This window comes from Neofelis nebulosa, chromosome 1, assembly GCF_028018385.1.
Source record: "Neofelis nebulosa isolate mNeoNeb1 chromosome 1, mNeoNeb1.pri, whole genome shotgun sequence".
In the NCBI taxonomy this organism is placed as follows: Eukaryota; Metazoa; Chordata; class Mammalia; order Carnivora; family Felidae; genus Neofelis; species Neofelis nebulosa.
In genome coordinates, this window is record NC_080782.1 from 127103911 (window position 1) to 127126474 (window position 22564).

The following is a 22564-nucleotide window of genomic DNA, read 5'->3' on the forward strand; positions in this document are numbered from 1 at the left end:
TAGGCTCTGAATGTCAGTGCAGAGCCCAATGGGGGGCTCAATCCCACAAACTGTGAGATCATGACCTGAGCTAAAAACAAGAGTAGGACGCTTAACCAATTGAGCCACCCAGGCGCCCCTGAAAGAGGGCACTTGTAATGATATCTGCTTGTTACTGTCACCTCTGAATTCAGAGACGAGGATGTTTATTGAGATGCTTTACTTTGCACAGCAATATAGTTATTTGCGTAGGTTCAGTGAGGATTTGGCCTCCTTTTTACCAAGATATAATTTGACAAATTAGCTGTGCAACTAAGGCCAGATCTGGAGTGTCATGTTGAAAATGAACCTCACTTAATCAAGTGTGACAAGCTCACCTTTACAAAGGTATATTTAACATGTGGCGTCAATGTTTACAAAGCTCTCCCAGGAAACCTGGCCTGAGACATGTTCTATGCCATACAGGCTCCCAGCCTCCCAGAGGTAAGGAAAGTCACTTCCTGGAGTACCAGTGATCATAATAAAACATGGGCAATCTTGAAGAATTCACCAAAATTTACTAGCACTTCATGTGAGATCTGTCTGGTGGAGTTTCTTGGACCTTGGTTTCTTGCGTCAGAATAGAAGTCCAAATCATTAAGACTTTTAAACAGCCCAACCTGAGATTCTTTAATAAAATTTCCAGACAGAAGTTAATTCTCTGGCTTTAGTGAGGCCTCAGTACCTCTGGCTCAAGGAAGATTATATGGTTAAGCAACACTGCTTACTTCACCTTTGTAAAACAATCAAGCTAAAACATGAGACCAGCCTTTGGGGTGGTCAAGAATGATCTCTGGATATTAATTATAGTAAAAAAAGGGGGGAAAATTAGAAAAGATCTTTTAAAATTTGGAAAAATAGGCAAAGAGAGGGCAGCATGTCTATTTATGGTTATAAAGGAAAATTGTTTCATAGGCTTATTTGAGAATTTAACTAAATTTCCAGGGAAATATACCTGTATTTGGCTGTGCCATTAAGGGATGAGACCCAGTGAAGTTACATGTACCATGCAGATTTCTCTAAGGTGACAAAGATTACCCTACATGTTAGGCTTCACTGCTCTACAGAATATTCCAGTTTTATGTTTGACTCAGAAAATTTATTTCAGAATGCCTTTATCCAGTAGATGAGATCACCCTGTTCTTCAAAACGCTCTTTTTTTTTGAGAGAGAGAGAGAGAGAGAGCTGGAGAGGGACAGAAGGAGAGGAAGAGGAAGAGAGAGAATCCCAAGCAAGCTCCACACCCAGTGCAAAGCCTGATGTGGGGCTTGATCTCATGACCTCAAGACTAAGAGATCATGACCTGAGCTGAAATCAAGAACCAGATGCTCAAGGCACCCCTCAAAATGCTCTTTGAACTACCTTTATCATATTACTGGTTTCCTCATTATTTAGTTGGTAACTTTTGACACATATACATTCTATATCATTAAAGAGTCATGCTTTTCATTGTGTGAAAATTATGATTGTACATACATTACCTCACAAGATGGAGAATGGGGTGGAAACAGCCTCTCTTTCCTTCCCAGTTCCAGAAGGTGCCATCGCCTTGGCTTCTGACTGAACGACTCTTCCCCCTCTCGCTCTGTTCCCCTCCTCACTCGCCAGGAGCTGTGCAGTGGCTGTGGTCAACCTTTTTCTGAGCCTCTTGTTAACTGCCTCAGAGTCTTAGGCCTGCATTACAATTCCTGTCTCACTTCTCTGGGAGTAAATCAGTGCTTGCTCTAAGCTGTTCCAGACACAGCTAGAAAGGCATAGGGAAGGAGACGTTTTTGCCATATTACCCACTCCTGACAGGGCTGTTTATTTATTTATTTATCTATCCAATGATTTATTTATTTATTCAGGGTTGATTTATTATTTATTATTCAGTATCCATTCATCAAGTCCTCAGAAACTAGCATCAGAACCACGGGGCGGGGGGGGGGGGGCGGGGAGGGGCGCCTGGGTGGCTCAGTCAGTTGGGCATCCGACTTCGGCTCAGGTCATGATCTCACAGTCCATGAGTTCAAGCCCCATGTCTGGTTCTGTGCTGACAGCTCAGAGCCTGGAGCCTGCTTCGGATTCTGTGTCTCGCTCTCTCTCTGCCCCTCCCCTGCTCATGCTCTGTCTCTCTCTGTCTCAAAAATAAATAAAAACATTAAAAAAAAAAATTTTTTTAAAAAAGAACCACAGTGGGTGGTTTATTGATATAATTAGGTGAACCCTTAAAAGCTGACATTTAAGTGACTGTATATCATGGAATAATTGATAATGCAAATACCTTTTGTGTGTGTGTGTGTGTGTGTACAATATGCAGCTACGTGTGTAACAAACTCCAAATTTTCTGCAGTTGAGTGCATAAATTTATTATCCTTGCAGAATCCAGTCTGTGATGGAGGCATCATTCAGGAACCCAGGCTACAGATTGTCTGCCATCTTCAATGTGTGACTACTTCCAAAGTTGCGCTGGGTATTGGTATTCAGCTGGTGGCTGCTGGAGAGAGATATGAGGATTGGGTGAGAGGTTTTCAGGGGTCAGGCTCGAAAAGGTATCTTCCACTACATCCCCTAGGACAGAACTCAGTGACAGAGTCACAGTGACCTGCAAGGCAGGCGGGGTTGCAGGCCAGCTGTGTTCCTAGACGGAGAGAGAAATGGTCTTGGTAATAGCTACCGAGTCCTTACCACAGCTTCTGGAAGTCAGAATCCCGGAGTCCTTTCAGCCCTCGCTGATGCTGACTTTGGAGGTCCCTAGAAGGGGGGTGTGAGGTCGTGTCTATTGAAAACCTCATTTCACTCACTTGAGCTACTGGCTCAGGAACAAGTGTTATATTAGTACAATCGTGAAAGTGACTATTTCTTGTCCACAGATCCCGGGGGCAGACAGAGTCCTTTTCCTTCTTCTTCTTTATCCTCACAGATAGGAAGCTTTCAGTGTTATTCCCAGAATTTCATTCAGTAGGGAGTGGGAAACAGTTGTCAGCCCCGGTGTGGGGATTGAGAGGATCCAGGTAAGCTTCTGGAAGGTGACTGGAGGCCACCATCATTGGCTTCACCTGCAGGACCCGGTAGGTGATTCAGCACGTGAAAAACACCTGGAACTACAGGGTTTCAGAGTCTCTAGCTTACCCCTTCAGCATTCTTTTTTTGTTGTTGTTTATTATTTTTGAGAGAGACAGAGCTTGAGTGGGGGAGGGGCAGAGAGAGAGGGAGACACAGAATCCGAAGCAGGCTCCAGGCTCTGAACTGACAGCACAGAGCCCAATGCGAGCGAGGCTCAAACCGATGAACCGTGAGGTAATGACCTGAGCCAAAGTGGGACGCTTAACCGACTGAGCCACCCAGGCGTACCCATCCCTGTTCCGCATTTTTAGCTTCAGAGAGGTTAAGCCATTTTCCCTAAACACGGGACTAATTCAAGGTAGAACGTAAACAATGCCAAGTTCTGCCAGGCAGCACTCCATCAAGCAGTGAATGATTCCCCTTTCACTTTAATGCAAAAGACAACAAAAGTGTTGAGTCAGAAGTCTGTGTAGATCTAGTTTTTCCTGAATTGAATTTTCTGGTTAACTCTATTTGAGTCAGATAGCCTTTCTACTTCAACCTGTGCGGCTGAATAGTCTCCTAACGCATACCGGCTGGCTTGCCGGCCTTCCTAAGCAGTGTTTCAAAACAGGCCTACAACGTTGCCTTAATGTTGTCTCGTAGGGCCAATTACTATTCACAAGTAGGGAAGGGGATGACACTTTTCAGTCACCCACAGCTCAATCATGGTGACTTGAATAAACTGTGAGAACCTGTTTTCAGTTATTTTGTCCCTTTAACCACCTCTCAATTTCAGACTTCAGGTCACGGGATGGAGTGCTTCCTCGCCGTTCTAGACCAAGTGTTCTTGCTGCTAGCTGAGGGCACCGTGGATGTGAGCCCACCTTCATCTCCACCATTTCACCACCCTCACTTAGGGAAGAGGCCTAGATAGGTATGTAAGAACATCTCAAAAATAACAGAGTTCACTTTGTGCGTTGTTTTTGAAGAGTAGCTATCAAACAAGAACCATGCTAATTTTGGGTCCCACACTCGCATTGCATGATGACCATGTAAGGAAGCTTTACGTCATAAATCCACTCAAGGACTGTATATACTAAATAAGGATTAAAGCTTTTTCTTTTGGTTACTGCTTCTCGCTATTTTATCTCTCTCTCTTTTTTTTAACATTCATTTATTTTTGAAACAGAGAGTAGAAGTGGGGGAAGGGCAGAGAGAGAGGGAGACACAGAATCCAAAACAGGCTCCAGGCTCTGAGCTGTCAGCACAGAGCCTGATGCGGGGCTCAAACCCACGAGCCGTGAGATGGTGACCGGAGCCGAAGTCGGATGCTTAACTGACTGAGCCACCCAAGATCCCCTACATTCCTCTCTTCTTAAAATTACATTATCTTATCATTTAAAGAGCCTGCAGGCATGCTTCCTTCTAGCCATGGAGACACTGAGCCCTGGAAATTTGAGGCCATGTTCACAAGGTCACAGACAGCACCTGTGGCTACCCGGTTCTCCTGACTCAAGTTCTGTCTCCGCATTTGGAATTAAAGTTTGCACAAAGTTGTCCATTTTCAACTGAAACCTTAGAATGTGTCCTCCCTCTTTCCCTGGCACTGCAACAATAATCATCGGTCAAGCAAAAATCCCACGGCCATATAATTGAGGACTGGGATACTCTGATGGAATTTCCCCTTCAGACGTGGGGAGGGTGCCAGAAAAGAGAGACCTGGTGCCTTGTTTGGGCCAGGCAGCCCTACTGGGCCGTATTACTTTGTTTTCACAACATTGTAAGAGAAGTCATCGTCCCCACCATACAGATGAGGAAATGGCACCTCTGAATTACTGTCTTTCCCCATATCATGAAATTGGCATATGGAGAAACCAAACTAGAACCTGGCCTATCTGGCCACATCCTGAAGGATGACTCCTCCTGCCCTTTCAAGACAACAGAAGGTCCTATTTACATCCCAGTTCCCATTAGTCCTGGAGTCCAGGTTCCTCACAGAGAGCATCTCCTAATAGTGACTCTCTCCCACCCTGACCATGAGGCTCCCCTCAGATAGAATGCTCCCTGAGGTGCCCCAGATCCTTTTGCTGCCTAAAGAAAGATACGGGCAGTTTTTCAGGTGCCCAAGAAGGCAGAGGATATTCACCCAAACCTGACATCAGTGTGCGTACTCTCGTAAGAAATTGCTTTGCAGAGACCAGCTAGTAACCTGGGGATGTGTGGGAGTCTTGGAATTCATACAGACCACTGCTTCTATCCATTATCATTCAAAAAACATCTTATGAAAATATTTTGCATGCACAGAAATAACTCACCATCCAGTTTTTAACATTCAAGTTAGCCTTTTGTCATGTTTATTTCTGAGTTTGCTTTTTAAAAATTGTTTTAAGTTTTTTTAATTATTTTGAGAAAGAGAGAGAGCATGCACACAAGAGGGAGAGGGGCAGAGAGAGAGAGAGAGAGACAGAATCCCAAGCAGCCTCCACATCATAAGAGCACAGGGGCTGAAACTCAAGAACCCGCAAGTACATGACCTGAGCTGAGTTCAAGAGTCAGGTGCTTAACTGACTGTGCCACCCAGGTGCCCCCTGATTTTTCTTTTTTAAAGGAAGATCTGAAATTGAGGTTTATTCTGTTATCCATGTTTTTATATTATTACTACATAGATAAATATCCACACGTGGCCTCGTTTTGTCTTTTAAAAATTCACACAGTTTTTATCTTTTGCAACTTTCCTTTTGCAGTGGACATTGGTTCCTAGATACTCTCATGGTGATATATTTGTCTGGAGTTCATGCGAGTCCACTGTAGGACAGCATCTCAATGTATGAATATACTGCAATTTATCGATCCATCCCTCTTCTGAAAGATATTAAAGTTATTTTGAATTATATTTGCAATTATAAATGGTAATGGTTAATTTCATACATCAGGCTGACTGGGCCATGGGGTACCCAGACATTGGCTCAAACATCACTCTGAGTATTTCTGTGGGTGTTTGAGGATGAAATTAACATTTAAATCAGTAGAATGAAGGCAGACGGCCTCCCTAATTCGGGTGGGCCTCACCCAATCAGTTGAAGGCCTGGAGAGAACGACACGACAGACCTACTCACCCCGAAATAAAAGAGGATTCCTCCTGCCTGGCTGCCTTTGACCTGGGACAGCCCCCTTTTCCCGTCTTCAGACTCAAACTGAAGTATCACCTCTCCCTCAGTCACGAACCTGTTAATCTTTGAACTGACACTACACCACTGGGTCTCCTGGGTCTCCTGCTTTTTAAAAATTGTTTTAAGTTGGGGCACCTGGGTGGCTCAGTCGGTTAAGCGGCCGACTTCAGTTCAGGTCATGATCTCGCGGTCCGTGAGTTCGAGCCCCGCGTCGGGCTCTGTGCTGACTGTTCAGAGCCTGGAGCCTGTTTCGGATTCTGTGTCTCCCTCTCGCTGACCCTCCCCTGTTCATGCTCTCTCTCTGTCTCAAAAATAAATAAAACGTTAAAAAAAAAAATTAAAAAAAAAAAAAATAAAAATTGTTTTAAGTTTTTTAAATTATTTTGAGAAAGAGAGAGAGCATGCACACAAGTCACACTGCCAAGTCTCGGCGGCCTCCACAGTCACGGACGCCAATTCCTTCTGATAAATGTCTTTCCATATATACACACTTCCTACTGGTTCCATTTCTCTACAGAACCCTGACTAATACACAAAGCTGGGCCTTTTATGCAGGGCTTCTGTGCATGCATAGAGTGTAGACCTGAGAAAGGGCCTCCGAAACCATCTACCTCTATGATCTCAGGATTCCCTCCTTCATTCAAGCCACCATCCCTGCAAACAAGGCAGAATCTCCATTTCCTTTGTGATGCTTCACAACTTACTCTACTTAGGTCCGTCCTAGCCTTTCTGTAACAGCAGGGGCATCTTACACGGCAGGAGGTGGCCTCCTTCCTTCTCCAGCCCAAGTCTTCTCAGGTGACTGTTTCATTCTATCCAGGCGCTCCTTCCATTCCTCCAGCCCTCTCTTCCCCTTCCTTCCTCCCACCCTCAGCTGCTGACTTAGAGCAGGGCAGGCACTTTCTAGGTGTGGGAGACTCAAATAACCATTAACATAGATCCCCCACCCCCGCCCCCACCCCCACCTCCCTTGAGCAGCTCTGAGCTCAGGAGTCCATGCAAAAGGTAAACCAACTACTGTCAAACCCTCAAACTAAGGCCTTGCCTGCAAAAAGAGTGCCACGCCAGTTGCAGAGGGAGGCCCTGGGGAGGGTATCCAGCCAGGCAGGCTGCCAGGAAAGGGAGGGCCCACAGGCAGGAGTCCTGAGGGAGGAGTCCTGCAGCTAGGTCTGAGTGAAGTGTGCGGATTTCTCAGTTGCACCAAGGAGGAGAAGAAACAAAGACGTTCTAGTAGAGAGAAGAGCTGCAACAAAGCATGCGGCTGGCAAAAGGCTGAGCAGGATCAAGTCAAAATGAGCTGAATGAGGCTGGAGACGCAGGCCGGCTTCTACTGTCGATGATGCCAGTCGTAGGAGGAAGGATGGGGGAAGAAGTCAGAAGCTGGTATTATTTATTCGAGGGAAAGCTATATCTCCAATGCTATATGCTCCAATTATTAATGGCACCAGTTAGTTTCCAAAGCCTCTGATCATGATAGGTATTACCATAAAGAAAATTACTACGAATGCATGAGCAGTGACAATTACATTATAGATTTGGTCGTCTCCTAGTAGGGTGCCCGGTTGGCCAAGTTCGGCTCGAATTAGAAGGCTAAGGGCAGTTCCTACTATGCCCGCTCAGGCACGGAATAGGAGGTAGAGAGTGCCAGTGTCTCTGTGGTTAGTAGAAAATAATCAGCAGTTTATGAACATAGGTAAAATGGCAGAGTAAAAGTTAGACTGTAAATCTATGAACAGAGGTTCAAGCCCTCTTTTCACCAAGCCCGTGGTGAAATATCACATTGAATTGCAAATTCAAAGCTGCTGCCAGGACTTCTCCCGCCTTTTTTTCCCCAGCCTGTTGGAGAAGTCGATGAAAGTGAGTTGATTAGGGTATTTAGCTGTTAACAGCCCTCTGAGGGCTTCGAGGGGGGCCACGTGGGCCTCTCCCCCAGCCCTGGGCCACTCAGACACACAGGCCACCTGGTTGGTCTAGCTTGTGTTCACACAGCTGTTGTCTACCACGTATGACAAAACTGAAATAAGTTGTGTGATGTACATGTTCACATGGGTGAGATTCATAAACAAGAGAAACAAATTTAAGCCAGAAACCCTCTGAGGTTTTCCCTATTTGGGCTTCTAGACTTTCCTTAAGATCACCTTTCTTTTTATTTTTTTTAAAATTAAAAAAAATGTTTCTTTAATGTTTATTTTTGAGAGAGAGAGAGAGAGAGAGAGAGACAGAGTGTGAGCGGAGGAGGGTCAGAGAGAGAGAGGGAGACACAGAATCCGAAGCAGGCTCCAGGCTCCGAGCTGTCAGCACAGAGACCGACGTGGGGCTCAAACCCACAAACTGTGAGATCATGACCTGAGCCAAAGTCGGGCGCTTAACCGACTGAGCCACCCAGGCGCTCCTATAATTTTTTTCTGATGTTTGTTCATTTTTGAGAAAGAGAGAGTGAGCGGGGGAGGGGCAGAGACGGAGGAAGACACAGAACCTGAAGCAGGCTCCAGGCTGTGAGCTGTCAGCACAGAGCCCAACTCGGGACTTGAACTCACGATCCGTGAGATCCTGACCTGAGCCAAAGTTGGATGCTTAACTGACTGAGTCACCCAGGCACCCCAAGATCACATTTCTGATGGTCAGAACACAGCACTGAATCTGGCATGGGTTTGCTGCATCTGTGAGCAAATAGATGAGGAGGGGCTTGGCTAGGGTTGTGTGACCTCAGAGCTATAAAAGCTTCCTTTCCACAGGAAGGTCCTGGGGTCTCACTCACCTCATTGTCAGAGATACCAGCTTTCTTATTTTAGAAACACAGTTAGTTGATCCTACTCATTTAATAAGCTTTGTCCTGAACCAGAAAGGGAAAGAAAATCCATTTTGAGAATTTGCAATTTTATTTGGTTTTGCTGGCTCATTCTCCCAGGAAGGAGATTCCCCTATTTTAATCCCATCAAGCTGGGATTCAGCACAGCTTCCAAGGAACCGAGAGTTTCCCAGGGCATCCTATCTCACTGAACAATACTTGGTTACTACAGTGGAATTAATTTACTACAAGAGCTCATTTCTACCTGCTGTTAAAATCACCTCCATCCTGCCACGCCAAGTAACCAATACATTTTGTGGGCTCATTTGCTTTTTTTCCCCTGCGTACTTTCATCTGGTTGTTTCTCGTAGTAGAAAAATGGAGGAAGGTAAACATAAGATGTTAGTGAGAGCTGGCAGAACTACATTTCTCTCTGCATCTGTGTTCCCTTCACCACTGGTGGTGGCCTGTTTATGTGAGTTTGCCTGGATCACCCCACTGGATTCCCTCCTGGCTCAGAGCCAGCCGGCTATAGAAGGGCAAGGACCTTTTTTCTTTTTCTCTTGTCTCTCTGTACCCAGAGCTTCAAGTGTAAGAGGTACTTTTCTTCTTTTTTTTTAAATGTTTATTTCTTTTTGAGACCCAGAGAGAGAATGAGCAAGGGAGGAACAAAGAGAGAGGGAGACACAGAATCTGAAGCAGGTTCCAGGTTCTGAGCTGTCAGCACACAGCCTGACGCAGGGCCCGAGCTCACAAACCGAACGATGAGATCATGGCCTGAGCCAAAGTCAGAGGCTTAACTGACTGAGCCACCCAGGAACTACACAAGAGGTGATTCTACTCTTGCCTCTGGATGCTGGTCTGAGAACTCCCACCTGGAAGCTGAGTTTCGCTCCCAGTAGTTAGTTAAATAATGAACATTTTGTTGAACTTACTGGAAACATTGTAATAATTATAGAGGAAAGCACACTGGTTCTTGCTCTCTCCTTGCCTGCAGAGAAACAAATGAGAGTAAGTGAAATGTACGGAAAAGAATCTCCCACTCTCCAAAGACCAGCAGGGCTGGCGGACTCTTTTTTACTCGTTTTGAAGTTAAGAAAGAAAAAAAAAAAGCATAAAATGGGATTTTCAAGAGTCCGAACAACCAGCAGAAAGGCAAGATACCATCTTTATGACAAAGGAATGCCTGATAAGAACAGTGTTTATGATTTTTCTCTCGCCAGGATGTCTCTTTGCTCCTAGAGAACTTTCATGCAATTCTCCCAGTTTAAATGATATGTAATTCATTACACAAAGCTAAAAGAGTACAATATGTCTTTAGGGCACTGAATAGTTAAATGGACAATAACTGCCATTTTTGAGGGCCTACCATGTGTCAGGGTGCAGTATACTTTGAAGGCCATGGTCCAAGTCTAAGCTCTTCAGGGGAAAGGGCATGTTTTTCTCGTTGACTGCTACACTTAGAGCATTTAGCTCTGCTTCTGGCCCAGAGAGGTGCTCAGGAAGCTTGTGGAGAGCAGGAGGAAGAAAAGAGGCTGCCCGTGACCTTGTCTGGTTGCTTCATTTTCTCCTCAAGCCTACCTTTGCTCATATTCATGGTCTCCAAATTTATAGGGGCATTTTCTTTTTGCACCCCATCTCATCATTCCAATAAAACAATGCGTTAAGTGATAAGGGTCTTGTGTCTAAAGCCGCACACGTCAGTGGTAGGATTTGCTTCTGAGTGATTCTGTTGCCAAAAACCTGTGTGTTCTTCCCAGTGTCACAGCTGCCTCCCAACAAAAGATGACTGCCGTGTGGTTACAGGAGGCATCCCTGGACAGAGGAGGGCCCCAAAAGCAGATTGTGGAGGGAAGCAGGGCTGGGTGGCATCTGGGGCTCACCCTCACGGCAGTCCTTGCAGCTGACGAGGGCACAGGGCTAGGAACTGATATTTCAGGGAGAGGAAATGCTTGTGCAAAACGAAGAGAGACTTATTCCTTAACAAATACCCATGCCAGTTCCAGCATCACAGATGGGGGATTTCCTATACGTCTGATGCTTCCCAGGTTAGGCTGCAAGCACCAGCTGATAAGAGAATCCCTTCTATGATCTATGATGTTCAAGGTCAAGTCCAGGCATTGTAAACTGAGGCATCACGATGAAGAGGATGAGGCAGATCACTCAGTAGGAAGCTATACTGCCCACCTCTCTTTCCTGGTGCATCACATATCATGTAAAATGGGAGAATTGTATGAAATTTCTCTAGGAGCAAAGAGACATCATGGAGAGAGGGGAAAATCATAACATAAACACTATTATTATCTGGCATTCCTTGTCCTGAAGATGGTATCCTGCCTTTCTGCTGGCTGTTTGGACCCTTGAAAATCCTATTTTATGGCTTTTTTTCCCTTAACATCAAAATGAGCAAAAAAAAAAAAAATATCAGCCAGCCCTACAGGTGTTTGGACAGGAGGAGACTGGCAGGAGAATGCTAGAATGTTTGGGAAGCCTGTCTCAGAGTGTATGCTGTGTGGGGGAAGGTGGTGCTGGCAGAGAGGAGTTCAGTAAATTCCTGTAGAAGGGGCTGGACATGGCACCTTCTTTTCACCTACAAAGCTACCTGGATATTGGTCATGTTTGTGGTTTTCTTTTTTTTTTTTTTTTAATTTTTTTTAATGTTTATTTGTTTCTGAGACAGAGAAAGACAGAGCATGAGCATGGGAGGGGCAGGGAGAGAGTGAGACACAGAATCCGAAGCAGGCTCCAGGCTCTGAGCTGTCAGCACAGAGCCCGACGCGGGGCTCGAACTCAAAGACCGCAAGATCATGACCTGAGCTGCAGTCGGACGCTCAACCCGCTGAGCCACCCAGGCGCCCGTCTGTGGTTTTCAAATTTAGCTTCAAAATTCATGACAGAAAACTTAAAATGTTTGTGAAATAAAAGGTCCTTGCTAATGCAGGTACCTTTGACCTAAAGAAGGGCTGTGGTGCTCAGTTTACCCCTGCACAACCAGGTAATGAATGCATTTCCCCCGCGGACAGGTAGACCCCTCCCAGGGTCTTCACACAATGGTGATGTTCTTGATCTCGTTATGGGGCCAGCATCTCCACCTGCAGCAGACACTGGCTTTCAATGTCTGTGGCTTTAAGCCCAGAGGAAGGAGAAATTCTCAGAAGAAGAGACAGAGACTGAAGATGGCTTTGGCCTCTGGCCTCTTATCCCCTAGAAGTGATTTTTCTCCTAGCTGGCCAAGGATCTGTCCTGAAAGCTGGCCCTGACTGCCCAACGAGCTCTGTGTGCCCTTGAATCTGACCCCAAATTCCAATTTTCTCATGCCGCTCAGATTAGATGTCTCTTGTGGAGCTGACCTAGCCTTGGACTCCAGACCCCTCCCTCCTCCGTGCCCCGGCTTGGCCTCATTTCATACTCCTGAGCCTGACATTCAGTCCCACCCTGCTCCCACACACCTGCCCTCTATTCCTGGCACGGGGCTTTTCTTCCTCAGTGCTGACGGTGGCTGTGACTGCCTCTAACTGGACTGCTAAAGAGTGGAAGCTTCTTCCCACCTGGGGACTTCCGAGTTGCTTCCTTATCATGCCCAGAGTCCTGGAAGGGGACGTGGGGCAGCCTGTACCCTCCAGGTCGTGCTTTTGGCCTCACCCAGAGCTGAGAACAAACCAGTCTTCCCTACTGGTGCACAGAGTGCCGTGATCCTGTCCAAAAGTGGACCTGGAATTCTCTGCTTAGGAGGAAACCACATATGCACTTACTAAATGATTCAGAATGTGGCGTCTTTTTTTTTTTTATTTTTTTTATTTTTTAATATATGAAATTTACTGTCAAATTGGTTTCCATACAACACCCAGTGCTCATCCCAAAAGGTGCCCTCCTCAATACCCATCACCCACCCTGCCCTCCCTCCCACCCCCCATCAACCCTCAGTTTGTTCTCAGTTTTTAACAGTCTCTTATGCTTTGGCTCTCTCCCACTCTAACCTCTTTTTTTTTTTTTTTCCTTCCCCTCCCCCATGGGTTTCTGTTAAGTTTCTCAGGATCCACATAAGAGTGAAACCATATGGTATCTGTCTTTCTCTGTATGGCTTATTTCACTTAGCATCACACTCTCCAGTTCCATCCATGTTGCTACAAAAGGCCATATTTCATTCTTTCTCATTGCCACGTAGTACTCCATTGTGTATATAAACCACAATTTCTTTATCCATTCATCAGTTGATGGACATTTAGGCTCTTTCCATAATTTGGCTATTGTTGAGAGTGCTGCTATAAACATTGGGGTACAAGTGCCCCTATGCATCAGTACTCCTGTATCCCTTGGATAAATTCCTAGCAGTGCTATTGCTGGGTCATAGGGTAGGTCTATTTTTAATTTTCTGAGGAACCGCCACACTGCTTTCCAGAGCGGCTGCACCAATTTGCATTCCCACCAACAGTGCAAGAGGGTTCCCATTTCTCCACATCCTCTCCAGCATCTATAGTCTCCTGATTTGTTCATTTTAGCCACTCTGACCGGCGTGAGGTGGTATCTGAGTGTGGTTTTGATTTGTATTTCCCTGATAAGGAGCGACGTTGAACATCTTTTCATGTGCCTGTTGGCCATCCGGATGTCTTCTTTAGAGAAGTGTCTATTCATGTTTTCTGCCCATTTCTTCACTGGGTTATTTGTTTTTCGGGTGTGGAGTTTGATGAGCTCTTTATAGATTTTGGATACTAGCCCTTTGTCCGACGTGTCATTTGCAAATATCTTTTCCCATTCCGTTGGTTGCCTTTTAGTTTTGTTGGTTGTTTCCTTTGCTGTGCAGAAGCTTTTTATCTTCATAAGGTCCCAGTAATTCACTTTTGCTTTTAATTCCCTTGCCTTTGGGGATGTGCCAAGTAAGAGATTGCTACGGCTGAGGTCAGAGAGGTCTTTTCCTGCTTTCTCCTCTAAGGTTTTCATGGTTTCCTGTCTCACATTCAGGTCCTTTATCCATTTTGAGTTTATTTTTGTGAATGGTGTGAGAAAGTGGTCTAGTTTCAACCTTCTGCATGTTGCTGTCCAGTTCTCCCAGCACCATTTGTTAAAGAGACTGTCTTTTTTCCATTGGATGTTCTTTCCTGCTTTGTCAAAGATGAGTTGGCCATACATTTGTGGGTCTAGTTCTGGGGTTTCTATTCTATTCCATTGGTCTATGTGTCTGTTTTTATGCCAATACCATGCTGTCTTGATGATGACAGCTTTGTAGTAGAGGCTAAAGTCTGGGATTGTGATGCCTCCTGCTTTGGTCTTCTTCTTCAAAATGACTTTGGCTATTCGGGGCCTTTTGTGGTTCCATATGAATTTTAGGATTGCTTGTTCTAGCTTCGAGAAGAATGCTGGTGCAATTTTGATTGGGATTGCATTGAATGTGTAGATAGCTTTGGGTAGTATTGACATTTTGACAATATTTATTCTTCCAATCCATGAGCAGGGAATGTCTTTCCATTTCTTTATATCTTCTTCAATTACCTGCATAAGCCTTCTATAGTTTTCAGCATACAGATCTTTTACATCTTTGGTTAGATTTATTCCTAGGTATTTTATGCTTCTTGGTGCAATTGTGAATGGGATCAGTTTCTTTATTTGTCTTTCTGTTGCTTCATTGTTAGTGTATAAGAATGCAACTGATTTCTGCACATTGATTTTGTATCCTGCAACTTTGCTGAATTCATGTATCAGTTCTAGCAGACTTTTGGTGGAGTCTATCGGATTTTCCATGTATAATATCATGTCATCTGCAAAAAGTGAAAGCTTGACTTCATCTTTGCCAATTTTGATGCCTTTGATTTCCTTTTGTTGTCTGATTGCTGATGCTAGAACTTCCAGCACTATATTAAACAACAGCGGTGAGAGTGGGCATCCCTGTCGTGTTCCTGATCTCAGGGAAAAAGCTCTCAGTTTTTCCCCGTTGAGGATGATGTTAGCTGTGGGCTTTTCATAAATGGCTTTTATGATCTTTAAGTATGTTCCTTCTATCCCGATTTTCTCCAGGGTTTTTATTAAGAAACGGTGCTGGATTTTGTCAAAGGCCTTTTCTGCATCGATTGACAGGATCATATGGTTCTTCTCTTTTTTTTTTGTTAATGTGATGTATCACGTTGATCGATTTGCGAATGTTGAACCAGCCCTGCATCCCAGGAATGAATCCCACTTGATCATGGTGAATAATTCTTTTTATATGCTGTTGAATTCGATTTGCTAGTATCTTATTGAGAATTTTTGCATCCATATTCATCAGGGATATTGGCCTGTAGTTCTCTTTTTTTACTGGGTCTCTGTCTGGTTTAGGAATCAAAGTAATACTGGCTTCATAGAATGAGTCTGGAAGTTTTCCTTCCCTTTCTATTTCTTGGAATAGCTTGAGAAGGATAGGTATTCAGAATGTGGCGTCTTAACAGCATTGATCTATTGTGCCAAACCCTTCAATCTTTACTTTAAAAAACTGTTCACTAGTTCCTTTTATTTTTCTTCTCACCATCGTAGCCTCCCTTCCCCACCACCTCCCTACTGGGGATGTTGAAGTACATGTGGCTTTAAAAATTTTTTTTTAAATGTTTTATTATTGAGAGACAGAGCATGAGCACAGGAGGAACAGAGAGAGGGAGACACAGAATCTAAAGTAGGCTCCAGGCTCTGAGCTGTCAGCATAGAGCCCGACGCAGGGCTTGAACTCATAAACCATGAGACCATGACCCGAGCTGAAGTCGGACACTCAACCGACTGAGCCCCCCAGGTGCCCCCATGTGGCTCTTTATCAGAATGTGAATTCTCCAATAAGTCATGGTTTGTGGGTACCTAGGTTTTCTTCCCAAAGCAAGATCACTTCTCTGGGCCCTCTCTCCCAGAGCTCTGGATGTGTTTCCCTTTCCAAGAGCAGAAATACGAGCATATGTACATTTCTTAAAATCACTATGGTTTCAGCATACAGCATGGATCAGAAGAAGGCCAGGCTGGAGGATTAGAGACTTGTGAAGAGTTAATTTAAGAGTCCTGATAAGGGATATTCAGGATATCTATTATCCCAGAACATTTGCAATGACTTAGTTGAGCCTAAGTAGTTTTAGACAAAAGATGACACAGAGCAGTCTGACTATCCCCCACTGTCTACTCCCCTAGCACCCAAGTCTTGAATCTTATTATTATTGTATAATAAAGACATCCACCAACTACACGGTGGAGGGAATCAAAGAGAGAATCTGCCTGTCCACTAGGGCTTGTGTATGCCATTGAGGCTTGTCACCTGCTGGAAAATGGGTCCCTGAAACCTGACCAGATTAATACCCCCTCAGAGGGCAATCAACGGAGTTTGGGAGAAACATTGATTGAATTCCATCCTCTAAAGGAAGCAGAAATTATTAGTCGATTTCTGAGAGCCCATTCACTGGTATCCTCCCTTGACTTCCTTCAAGGGCGATTAATAGAGATTCAAGACCCAACCTGGGAATCCAAGGGGAGATACAGTCAAGCAGGAAAGGGAAATTTTCTGAAGGGAGAAAGGAGGTTTGAGTCTTCACTGAGAGGAATGTTATGTAATAAGAGCCTCAGAGACATCATGAGATATTGGGACATAACATATCCCTGCAACAGTGGGTGATAGCATTTTCGGTTATCAATTAAGAGACACCAGTGTCAGAGATCCAGTAGTACATCTGGGTTATTAACAACAGGAGGGAAGGTTTATTTATTTATTTATTTTTTTAAATTTTTTTTTTTTCAACGTTTATTTATTTTTGAGACAGAGAGAGACAGAGCATGAACTGAACGGGGGAGGGTCAGAGAGAGGGAGACACAGAATCGGAAACAGGCTCCAGGCTCTGAGCTGTCAGCACAGAGCCCGACGCGGGGCTCGAACTCACGGACCGTGAGATCATGACCTGAGCCGAAGTCGGCCGCTTAACCGACTGAGCCACCCAGGCGCCCCTTTTTTTCTTTTCTTTTTTTTTTTTTTTTTTTAAATTTTTTTTTTTTTCAACGTTTATTTATTTTTGAGACAGAGAGAGACAGAGCATGAACTGAACGGGGGAGGGTCAGAGAGAGGGAGACACAGAATCGGAAACAGGAGGAGGGAAGGTTTAAATTACTCTCTGTTTAACCTTTCCAAGACTTGATTTTTATGAAAACCATTAGCAAATATGAGCTGGTCAGGGAGAGGATAAACAAAAGATAACCCAAGCAGAAAGGCAGAATTCAAATCAGAGTGAGGAAAAATGCAAATGGAAGACCAAGAGAATGCAATGCTCTCTCATCGCTTGGTTGGTGGGAGTTAAGGAAAGAGGAAGGAAGGAGAGGAGATACATGGCAGAGCTTCAGTGATCCAAATCCAAGTATATGATATCTTTGTTCATAGTGTGAAATCTATGGGGACACAGTCCAGCTGAGAGCAGCAAGACAAGGACAGTACAAAGCGAGGGTCACCCATTCTCTGGGCCAAAAATGGCAAACAGACTTAATCTTTGTATTAATTTTATCAATTAGGAGTTGCTTCTCTAAACTTTATCCTCAAAGTCAGAGGCTAGATCTGAGATCAACAGTAGAGTACTGTGATTGAGTAGTGACATCCGCCCCGGCCCAGGGTTGGCATGGGCTCAAGCAGTGTGGGAGAAAAGAGTGCTAACCGTGGCCCAGTCTGGTTTACTGGCATTCTCTATACTGGAGTTTAGAGTCAAAGGCCAAGCTACACTACGGTAAGTCTTTTGTCTTTGTCCTGTACATGATTTCTCAAGGGGATTTATATGGAGAGTGATGTATTAGGAGTATGTAGCATTCCTGGATCCCCTGGCACTGAAAAATCTAATAGAACCTACTCTTGAGTCCCTACATTTTATATGCAGGTATTTTTGGAATTGGGGACATAAAATTTTCCCTCATAGGTCCAGGTAAAGTTTCCAGAGGTCTTGTTGGTTACCTGGGGGAGTGGGCTGGGAATGGGATCTCTGGGTGGACATCAGTGAGCAAAATTTGTTCCCGGGCTCCTGTCCTCTCTCCCATCCAAGGGAAGAGATGCTCAAGTTCTTGGTCCTATGGTCCAGGACACCACCAATCCTGGATACCACTGACCCAGCCCAGGAGGGCCTAGGGAAATGTAAGTACTTGAGATTCCCCTTTGCTTAACACATGAATGTCAGGTGGCGGATGGTGACATTATCTACCCGGACCTAATGATTGCTTTTTCCTTCAATAGCCAGAGATAGATGTTCAGACATCCATGTGAAAAGCTTCCTGGCATAAAAGTAGATTGAGTATTGATTCTCATTTATGGTTTCAGGGGTCCCCCTTCAGGAAACAGGACAACAGAATCTACATGGCAGACCCAATAGCTTAACTGCAAAGACTGACCTTTCTCAGAATGACAACTCATGTCATATGGCCTAAGTCTGAGTACAAATAGAACAACCCCCAAATGCCTTCGGGTCAGAGCTCATTTTATGTTGTTCACAAGAACCTATAAATCAAAATTTTGGTCAAGTGCTAAGTCAGCAAGACTGGTTTTGTTATAATGCTTGCACTTTGTCATCAGGAAGACAAAACAAATAAAAGAGTAATGATCTCTTTCTTTTTCCAGCCAGCATCACAAAATTGAAAGGCTGACATAACGATTTGTGTCTATATACAGCCTCCTTTCCTATATAACAAATACATTTTGAGGGCATTATATAACTCCGTTCTTTTCCCTTACATAGTAGGAATGCTTGATAGAGTTGTTAATTTGAAAAGAACAGTTGCAGTGTTCAGTAGTGGAGAGACCCCTGCACTTACACATTTCCTGCTGTATTCCCAGCTTCTAGAATAACCTCATAAAAGCTCTTACCAGCAATATGAGCAGTATGGTCATGGGCAAGCTTTAACTCTAAGACTGAGCTTCCTTGTAAGTAGAATGGGGCGAGCATGTCTACACTGCTTCATGTCTTTGCTCAAGGTTGCTTCTTCTCCCGGAAATGTCTTGACTCTCTCATTTCAAAACCTTGCTCAGGGTCCCTTTCCTTGACATCCTCTCCTTTCCCAGGAAAAAGTGACATCTCCTTCCTTTGGGATTCTGCCAAATCCCATAATCACTATCATCAAAACACTTAGAGCCCTTTGTGACATTTATCTACCTGAAATTCTACCTGCTTCTGCCAAACAGTGGTTTTCTAGAGGGTAGGAACTATGTCTCATTCATTCCTGTATGCCCAATGCCCAAAACAGTAGAAATTTGGTGTACAATTTCTGAATGAATAAGGGTATGGGTAACAGAGGACTAGAATCAACCAAGTGATGTGACCCATTCTGGGTTTTAGGAAAATTCCCCTGGCATGGTAAGGCACACAGGCTAGAGTTCAGAGGGGGTTATATAAAAAGCATCAAGGGGCGCCTGGGTGGCTCAGTCGGTTAAGCGTCCGACTTCAGCTCAGGTCATGATCTCACAGCTCGTGAGTTCGAGCCCCACGTCGGGCTTTGGGCTGACAGCTCAGAGCCTGGAGCCTGCTTCACATTCTGTGTCTCCCTCTCTCTCTGCCCCTTCCCTGCTCATGCCGTGTCTCTCTCTGTCTCAAAAATAAATAAACATTAAAAAAAAAAAGCATCAAGACTCCTTGGGACTCAGACACTGTCTCTAGAATGCTTGTGTTAATATCAGAAGCAACCCTAGGTCATGCAAGCCATTACTGTCTACCAGTACATTATTAACACTGAGTCTGCTGAGCCTAAGACAGAGAGCCCATGTCATGATGGGGTCCAGAATGGCATAGGAAATGCTGAACCATGAAGCCCCTTGGGAAGGGATCAGCCTTGGTGGGCATGCTGGGGTAATGGGAGGCAGACTGTTGACTAAGTGGGCACCTGAGACGCTTCATTCCCTGTACAGCTCTCCCAAGGTCATTTGGAAATAGCTTATGCTCAAGGGGATGTAGTATCATGGACTTATTTCTCAAAAGCAGGGGCGGGTCAGTCTTTTGTTTGGGTTGTGAGAGCCCTTACAACCAAAGAGTACAGGTGGTTACCAATGCCCAAAGCAGACTGGGGAAGAAGAGCAACCAGCTTGGGCTCAGCAGGCATAGAGGTGGCATTCAGTCCTATTCTCTGGGCCACATCACAGACACAGGGGTAAGCTCAAGGGAGTGTTGGATTTGTGGAAGTGTGGAGGTTCCTGCTCCCACTGCTAACCTGAACAACAAGTGACTTCATTATTCAACGCTAGGGTAAGGACTAACCTCTTACTTTTCTTTCCTTCCCTCCTTCCTCTCTTTTTTCTTTCTTTCTTTCTTTCTTTCTTTCTTTCTTTCTTTCTTTCTTTCTTTCTTTCTTTCTTTCTTTTCTTCCTTCCTTCCTTCCCTCCTCCCCTTCCCTTTTCCTTCCTTCTTTCCTTCCTTCCTTCCTTCCTTCCTTCCTTCCTTCCTTCCTTCCTTTTTGTAAAGTCTGTATTAAATCTACAGGGTCAACCTCTGGTTGTCTCTCATCTATTCTATTTTTTTAAAAACAACTTCATGGAAGTATAGCTTATGTACAGAAATTGCATTCACTGAAAGTACACAAAATGCTGAGTTCTGACAGATCTATATATACCCGTTGCTATGGACTGAATGGTGTCCATCAAAATTATTATGTTGAAGCCCTGACCACTACTGTGACCGTATTTGGAGACAGAGCCTACGACGACATAATTAGGGTTAAATAAGGTCACAGGGTGGGGCCCCAATAGGATAGGATTAGTGTTCTTGTAAGAGAGTAAGAGACACCAGAACTCACTTGCTCCCTTGCAGTGTGCCCGCTGATCCTCTCCTGCTTCTCTCTCTTGCTTTCTCTCTCTGTCCTTCCTCTCTCCCCCTGCCTTGTGAGCACATAGTGAGAAGCTGGCTGTCTATAAGCCAAGAGAGGGCTCTCATCAGAACTTGGCCTTCCAGCCTCCAGAACCGGGAGACATAAATTCCTGCTGTTTAAGCTTCCCTGACTATGGCATTTTGTTACGGGGGCCTGAGCAGACTGATATACTCGTGAAAGCAGTCATTGTACAGAACGATTCCACCACTCCTACTCCTTTTCACAATAGGCTGAAAACCTCTAACCTTGAAACTAGGAGAGAGATGTCTGCTGTAGGAAAATACACAACCTTTCCAAAATGCCTCTTGACATGTTTTGTTGCCCATGATGTCATTATGCCAAATTTTAATGAAGAAAAGAGGCCATTATGCAATTAAGGCAAAGAATTCATGGTAATTCAGCCCAGAGTATCCAATTAAGCTTGGCACAGTCACCAGCTCTCAAAAGCTTCTGGTCACCTGCATAAATTTTCTAGTTGAAGCCTGACAGTTATTCACCAGAAGCAACAGGTTGTCTGAGCATAGGGGATTCCAGAAAGTTTTGGAAAAGGGAAGTCTTCGATGTTCTATGGCATCTTCCTCATTTCCCAGGAGCCAAAATCCCTTTTCCTCCCTCTGGAGATGGTTTTTCAATCCTTGTCACTTCTCCCCCATTCCCCCCACCCCAGGAAGGGTCAATACAGCCTCCACACCCAGTCAACTACCTGAGGGAACTGGTCTCCTGTGGTTCCTGGCTGTGCTCCTGGGTCTAACACACCGCCCAGGAAGAGCTGCTGCCCAAGAGATGTCTATGGAATGAATCCTTGATTAAATGAAGTGAAAAGAATTGACCAAAGGCATGGCAGCCATTTGAGGTCACAATGCATATTAAGGCAGCCTGGAATGCTGTCTAGTGAAGCAGCCTTTTGATTCTTCTGAGATCTCTGGGCTGGCAGGACCAGTAGATCAAAGAAATTATTCTTATCGGCACCAAGAGAAATGGTCTGACTGTTGCGTCACAGCACGAAAGGCCCCTATACCCAGTCTAATCCACATTTGCACCCCACCTCCCACCTATGCTCTTTGTAACTGAGAGTCCACATCACCCCCCAGTATGCTTATTAGAACTTGAATATACTGTGTGTGTTCTGTCTCTACTTTTGTCCACGTTGTTGCCCTTTGTAGGACCAAACCAAAATGGGTCACGCATGTCAGGGACAAATCAGACTCGGCCAATGCCAATGCATTAAAAAAGATGAAAACAACCTTACCCAAGTTGCAGAATTTTACAAGTCTCCGTAGAGGTCAGCAGAAGATGCGGGCCAGTCCCCAAACATCAAGCCTGCTCACGCCGTCCCTGGACTTCCTCATCCTCCTGACTCAGCCGCCCTGACCCAAACAAGGGAGAAGACAACTAGGTAACCAATCAGCTGAAAGAGCCACACACTTCCACACTCACCTCGTGAAATCCCTCAGTCTGTAAGCAACAAGGAACTCCTGGTTCCCGTAGCCTCGAGTTTCCTGGTTTGCAGGTCGAAACCCTTGCAGTAAACCGTTCTTTCTGCTTTGTCTTACTCGGTGTGCAGTTGGATTTTGACACCTCTCACCTATGCGCTTCCCACTTTGTCTGCTGTGGCCTCCTACTCAGTCTTCACGTCCAAGCTCGGTCTCCTTCCCTTTGGAGGCTTCTCTACGGTAGCAGCATACTGACCGCATCTCTGCCACAGGCTCTCGCATGGTTTCCACCTGCCTCTTGATGGTCTTTCCCA

General features: G+C 44.9%; 1 long non-coding RNA gene across 2 annotated transcripts in view; it reads right to left on the reverse strand.

Moving 5' to 3' along the window:
- LOC131515197 (uncharacterized) overlaps window positions 1-21620 on the reverse strand; it is a 57964-nt gene extending 36344 nt beyond the window's left edge. The window contains exons 1-3 of one of the 2 annotated variants that reach the window (XR_009263506.1): window positions 21521-21620; window positions 9939-9994; window positions 2304-2494 (exon numbers count right to left, since the gene is read on the reverse strand). This is a non-coding gene — a long non-coding RNA (uncharacterized LOC131515197). Of the gene's footprint in view, window positions 1-2303; window positions 2495-9938; window positions 9995-21520 lie in introns of those variants that run through there. The other variant, XR_009263507.1, reaches the window with a different exon arrangement.
- Window positions 21621-22564: the final 944 nt, after the last annotated feature.